Below are 7457 nucleotides of genomic sequence, written 5' to 3' on the forward strand. Positions count from 1 at the left end.
CTTGCTTCTGGAATGGTGTGAGCAACCTGGGAATCCATCTGACAGACAGCTTATGCATATGCAAATGGTCATGAATCATAGATTCCATAGACCCTGTAGTGATCTTGACATCTTGGACTATTTGGCGAAATGTGCCGATCTTCCAAAATGGCAGCCTCAACTTGACGTGCAGATTCCTCATCAATGGCAGAAGGTTGGTAGACCAGGTCTGGGAGCTGTTTCCACCGACTTCCGGCCATGTTTGAATTCACGATGCCAGCGGTTTACAAGGTCATATGATAGGGCATTATCACCATAAGTTTCTTTCATTTCATCAAAAGTCTCCTGTGGTGTGCGTCCTTTCAAATACAAAAACCGGATCACTGTTCGACATTCAACAGGCTCCATTTCACACCTGACTCAGTTCAAACACCTGCAAAGCAGAAACCACAATTAGTTCAGAGCTGTAATTTGCCACAAAACTCGTAGAGGTATAAATAATTGCACATGCAAAATTTCAGGTAGATCAGACAACTGGAAATGCGTCAGGGGCATTACTTATTGCACGCCTCTCGTACCACTTAGATACAAGGAATAAATAAATATAAAGAAAAATCGTTGTATATTGTTAAACAGGAGTTATCTCCCTTCCTCACTACTTCTGTTTAGACGGCAAACTCCTACTTTTATACTAAGACTTACTGGCAGATTTGCCGTTTAGTTGTACAACTATCCTCAAACCAGGTAATCACTAAAAGGGGCTCTTAAAAGTCGACACCGGTATCAAGCAAAAGTTTGTTTACATGTCTTACAAACTTTAAATGGGTAAAATATAATCACATAATTATTGAAAATGTGATCATGTGATTAAAATTTAAGTTAAAGTAACCATGTTGTTTAACAAATGAAAAAAATATAATGCAAGATGAAGTTTGAAAGTGATTAAATGTGTTTTATTTTATTTAACATTAAAAACATTGACCAGTAAAAATGAAATGTTGGGTACTTATGTATTTTTGGTGCCGTGCTGAAATAATAACGTTATTATTTTGAAAACCATTCTTAATATGAGGAGGTGACGATGTTTTGTAACTATTCTCTGCTTCCACGTTACAATTAAAAAAAAAAAAGATATCGTGAAACTTGAATTTGAACTGAAAAAAAAATATAAAAATAGCACGGTACCATTTGCAATCATATGCATTCGAAAACAATATCTACTGTACAATTAAACCAAAATTTGCTGCTTATGCGTTTTCGATACCACGCTATTTTTAATTTTTTTTTTCGGGTTAAATTTAAGTTTCACAATATCTTTTTTTTTGTTTTAATTGTAAGGTGTAATAGTTACAGAACATCCTCCCCATGTTAGGAATGGCTTTCAAAATAATAACATTATTATTTTAGCACAGTAACAAAAATACATAAGTACCCAAATTTTCATTTTATTGTTCAATGTTTTTAATGTCAAATTATAAAAGAAAACATATTTAATCATTTTAAAACTTCATCTTGCAATTTCTTTTATTTGTTAAACAACGTGTTTTATATAACGAAATTTTAATAACGGTGATCACATTTTCAATAATTACCTGGTTTGAGGATATTTGTACAACGAGACGGCATTTTTTTTTTTTTTTTTTTGTCAATTTACATTGAGTTGTGACTTAAAACATTACCGAGGAGGATTTTTTCGCATACACCGCCATATTCGCAGTCTTGCAGAAATCAGAGAGGCCAAAGTAAACCAAAGCCCAATTTGGCCTTTTGTTGGCACCTTTTTTGGCTTTAAATATTTTTATACTTTACCAACAACGTTATTGTACCTATTTACAATGCCTCCCCACGAGACAGAGTTAGACACCAGGGTCGTTTTTTGACGTGGAGAAAAGGTACAAAAATAAAAAATTTCTCAGTCGTGAAGGATTTCTCCTCCACTAAAAGAGAACGAGAAATGGAAGTTCCGCATCTGAAAAACAGATACTACAGTTTGATCTTAGCCAAAAGGCTAAGTATGCAATTATTATAAAGAAGCATCGAAAATACCACTTAAATACGAGGAATAAATAAATATTAAGAAAAACGGGAGTTATCTTCCTTGCTCGTTGCTCACTACACCTTTACTAATAGCAGCAGTTAATAAACAATATTCGTTTAAATAAACACATGTGTCCAATTGTCTTTACTTATCGTTCAATTATTAACGTGTCTTCACATCTGAGACATCTCAAGTGAAATATATTTTTACACAAGGAACGAAATAATGAGTACACCGTGTTACGATGACCTAAAGTTGTATCGATTTACTAAAAACAAAACAAGTTTCCGTTTTTATTGTCAGCTGTCTTTACTTATCGTTTGCATGTCTTCAAGTGAAATATATTATGAAAGAATAAAAACAAAACGATTCGGCACACTTAACTAATGAACGGACATTTTTACACGAGGAACAAAATAATGATTTTACCGTTACGATGACCTTAATTATTCATAGTCCTTTAGCAGTTGATTTTTTAAAAAATAATTTCACGTTTAAATCGTGTTTTTCATGTTTTAATTTTGATTTTTCTATATTTTCATATATTTTATTTCTTAATGAATTGGACACACACAACAAAAGTTGTGTCGATTAACTAAAAAAAATCATTTCACTTATTTTTTTATTGAATTCTTGAAAGAAAGGTAAGTTGTATATATTTTTTTCTTTTTTAGACATTTAAACTATCCTATTCAACATGTTTTAATATATATATATATATATATATATATATATATATATATATATATATATATATATATATATATATATTCCAATCCAATCTTTTTCATTGAATTCTTGGAATGAAAGGTACGCCTTTTTTTCTTTTTGACACAAAAACAATCCCATATGGTCTAAATTAGTCTTAAATATAAAAAAAATGCCAATGCACTTATTGATCCGCGCTATTTTTTAAAATAGTACTTTCAAGTTTTTTAAAAGTTTTGTTATATCTGTTTGACGCTGTTTTACATTAAAACAAATCGTCGCACCTTTGCTTTTTTAATGTTTTGATTAAAAAAAAAAAAAACATCGCGTCCTCATTTATGAGCTGAAAAAAAAATGAACGAATTTCTTAGTAAACGAGAGTTTTCTTCCTCTGCACATTGACAAATTGTAAAACAGCGCCATCTGTTTTTATTAAATTGTAAGGTTAAATACAGAATAAGTACAAAACACCCTCCCCTTCCCTATGTTAACAATGGCATTCTGAGTTTGTATTACTGTACACATAGATTCGAAAAAGTTGTCAAAAAACAAATATATAACAAATAAATGTTATCAAAGGAAAGATAAGTTACTTTTCTGCCAAACTGGATATATTTTTTCGTGTTTTTATTCAATGTAACATGTTTATTCAGCTCGAAAAGCATACAGTGTTTACCGATGTATTGGAAAATTCGAAATGGCGCTCGACACTCTCTTTAACACGGTAAGTTCAGGAAAAGATGTTATAAAGAATAAACTAGACAAAATACTGTTAGAAATTCGCTCATTATATGTTACCGTGACGTTAGTTGACATATATTCGGTGTTTTTTTAAATAGTATTTTATCTAGTTTATTATTTATAACACCTTTTCCCAAATATTTGTTTTTGACAACATTTTCGAATCTATGTGTACAGTAAAAAAAAAACCGGCATTCTAAATAATAACGTTATTATTTCAGCATGGATCAATAAGTGCACTAGTACCAAAAAAACATATTTTTATTGTAATTCACTAAAAAAATATTGGTTCCACATATTGAGTCCGATATAAGTTTTTAGTACAAAATGTATATGTTTTAAGTAAAATTTTCCATGTGACATTTACATTTCTGTATAAATTTGTTTATTTAAGTAAGAATTGTGTGATTTCTGAGAAAATAATAATGTTTACCATAAACACAATAATTTACAATAATAATAATTTAATTCAAAGTTGGTCGAAAACTGCTTTTTCGATATTCAATTGTTTTAACATTTTAAACAATCTTTCGTCTGTCTACACTTACCTAGAGGATAATGTTTGATGTTTTATCCAATTTTTAAGATTTCAGAATAGGGGTAACTTCCTTTTATAACGTGTACATAAAATGAGCACCCATTTATTGGCCATCACCAATTAGCAGTTACGTAATGTAGAAAAAATATTGGTGAATCTTTACAATCTATGCAGAATAGTTTATCCTCTACAAATTTAAAATCTTCTTCTTTCTTATTACGTTTCACAAGCCTATAAAAATATCCACAAAGAAAGAATTGATAAGAACAATAAATAATTAAGATTTCAGGGTGTGTGATAAAAATTTAATGTAAAATGAGCAACCACTTTGTGGCAAGTTAGTGATCAACAAGACATGTAAGTGTTTGTAGTTTCTAATTTTTGTGGTGGAGGAGGCTTGCAGACTTGTGACCCTGTCGGTTTTTTTTTTTTTCTTTTTGCTTTCTGATTTGGAGAAGGAGTAGAGCCGATACGTTAGTAGTATCAGAAACCGACCTTAAGAATGCGTGAAAAAAATAGTAAAAATTCTTTGCAATTCCTGTTTTCTTGACTGAAGCATTAGGTTATAGTTATTCAAATTGTTTAGCTCATTACTCTGTTCCAGTCTGTGCCTCTAGTATATGTAATTTGTTATCACTGGACTACATTCCCGCAGACCAGCACATACTCTGTTGCAATATTTTGGTCGTATAATGGAGTATGATCCCACACAATCGGACGATTCTATTTATAAACGATGCTGCTAGGAACTGACGAATCGAATTAATTCAGGTTCTACTACCAACCAATCAGAAACCAAAATTGCTCCATAAATATTAAATCTTTTCTGTAGCAATTTCGCATATTTTTTCCATCTCGACACGGTAAGAATATTTTGCTCTATGGAACTGTCTACTGCAAACCAGTCACCTATCAGCACTTGTGTGTAACAACGAACCATCGGAAACTGTTCTGTCTACTGCAAATTAGTCACTTCTCAAGACCTGTTTAGAGCAACGAACCATCGGAAACTGTTCTGAAACTAAAGATGGGTTACACTTCTAGATACTCGTTTACAAATCCAATGTGCTCATTTTTCTTATGTATTGATAAAATAATTGTAAGTCTATCCTATTATATTTATAACAAACAAAAACTAATATTTGATCCACGATATTAAAATATTGACTTTGTTTTATTTTTTATTCACAGATGTTCCTGATTAAACACGTTAATTGAATTATAATGAATTAGCGTTTACTTTAAAATTATAAAAACAACTGTTGACTTCTATTTGGAAGAAAACAAAGACATCTATGCGACTATATACTGTTTAGGATATTCCACAAACTCTCTTAAGTAATGAAAAAAATCAAACATGTCGAAGAGAATGTTATGTGAAATAGCTGATTAATGTGCAAATAAATGCAAAGGTACAAATAAATAGAATAAAAAATTGCAGAAAAATTGAATGAATGCGTTTAAATTTAAATTCGAAAAATAATTGCAAGCTTATTATTAGTACATTTATAATCTTGTTCTAGAAAAATCTGAATGAAACATGCAGGCACACACTGGTGAAAAGCCACATTCTTGTGAGGTGTGTGGATATACTTGTTCTAAGAAATATCATTTAATGACACATATGAAAACCCACACTGGCGACAAGCCATATTCTTGTGAAATTTGTGGATATTCTTCTTCTGTAAAATCAAATGTTGTGACACATATGAGAACCCACACTGGGGAAAAATCATATTCTTGTGAAGTGTGTGGATATTCCTATTCTCAAAAATCAACATTATTGATACATATGAGAATTCACACTGGGGAAAAGCCACATTCTTGTGAGGTGTGCGGATCTTCCTATTCTCAAAAATCAACGTTAGTAAGACATATGAGAATTCATACTGGAGAAAAGACTCATTCTTGTGAAACGTGTGGATATTCGTTTTCTCAAAAAGCACATTTAGTGACACATCTGAAAATTCACACTGGAGAAAAGCCACATTTTTGTGAAGTTTGTGGATATTCTTGTTCTGATAAATCAAATTTAGTGACACATATAAGAACTCACACTGGGGAAAAACCATATTCATGTGAAATATGTAGATATTCTTGTTCCCAAAAATCAAAGTTAACAAGACATATGAAAAAACACACTGGGAAAAATCCATAGTTATGAAAAATGTGTGGCTATTCTTCTTCTTCTGAAAAAAATTAGTGAAACATGATCATTCACACTGGAACGAAATGGACAAGTTTAGCAAACAAGTCTGAGTTAAACGTAATATCTGGATGGATTATAAATAAATTACAACCAAAAAGTAATTTGAAACTATGTCCCCTGTTTTCCCGTAGTATTGAGTATTTGTAAATATTAGCCTTGTTAACAAGTGGATCGTACCACGATAATTAGGACAGAATTATTATGGTTGCTGAACATCACGGCATTATTATAAATATTTTAGACACTGACAGCAGATTGTCATATAGAAGCAGACATACGAGGCAAAACAATGAAGTGTGTAAATATCCCCACTAAACGATTTAAGGTTCACTGTTACTATTTTATAAGGCAAGAACATAGTGTTTCCAATTATGCTGGATGTTATTATGTTATAAGGCAAGAACTCAGTATTTCCAATTATGTTGGATTAAAGAAAGTTAAAAGGGAAAAATGATGAAATGCCAATGTTTTTCATGACATGAAAAGAAAGAAAGTAGAGAGTGTGCTCCACCTGACATTCAGTTAAAGTCAGGTTCTCTTGAAGAGTATTATATTATTGTACGATTTGTGTGTAAATATGTTTATTGGACCATCTGTAAACAGTTGGATATTAAATGCAGTGCGCCACTTGACATTCAGCTGACGTAAGGTTCTCTTGAAGAGTAGCTTAATAACTACTCCTCAAGAGAACCTTACGTCACATTCCATTTGCTAGTCACATTTTCAATTTTCTTCTTGTTTCTCGTTTTAGTTTCTTTTTTATGTTTGTTTATTTGGGTTTCTAGCCTTATTTTCCATCCGGGTTTTGTCAATGAATCTTTCTCCGGCTGTTTTTCTGATTTGAACTTCATACTTACTATCTTGGCTCTTGCATCAATAAAATTGTTTAGTCTGTGATTGTATTTGTTGTGATTTGTTGGATGAAGAAAGTCTGTACAGCTGACGATGCTATCACTGCTACCATGGAGTTGCTCATGAGCAAGTTCGTTGGCACAACCCTATAATACATTCTCATGCCACTTTTTAAACAGGATTAAAAGAGACAGATGCTTCCTCACCCCTGGCACCCGCTCTCTGCACGTCTATGCTTAGGTGTATATTGGGACAAAATGCATCTTTATTTTAGTGAAGGTTGGTAGCACCGACCCCCTAAGTCAGCGGTCCAAACCTATCTGCATCAATAATAATAATAATAATAATAACACTAATAATAATAATAATAACGATCCTATAATACATTCTTC

General features: G+C 31.7%; 1 long non-coding RNA gene across 1 annotated transcript; it reads left to right on the forward strand.

The window, feature by feature from the left end:
• The first annotated feature begins 2179 nt into the window (after positions 1–2179).
• On the forward strand, positions 2180–7108 carry LOC145271447 (uncharacterized). Its single transcript, XR_013865878.1, has 2 exons — positions 2180–2661; positions 5196–7108. It is a non-coding gene; the product is annotated as an uncharacterized LOC145271447 (long non-coding RNA).
• Positions 7109–7457: the final 349 nt, after the last annotated feature.

Source organism: Euprymna scolopes, chromosome 46 (assembly GCF_053919585.1).
Source record: "Euprymna scolopes isolate OS-2025 chromosome 46, ASM5391958v1, whole genome shotgun sequence".
NCBI lineage: Eukaryota > Metazoa > Mollusca > Cephalopoda > Sepiida > Sepiolidae > Euprymna > Euprymna scolopes.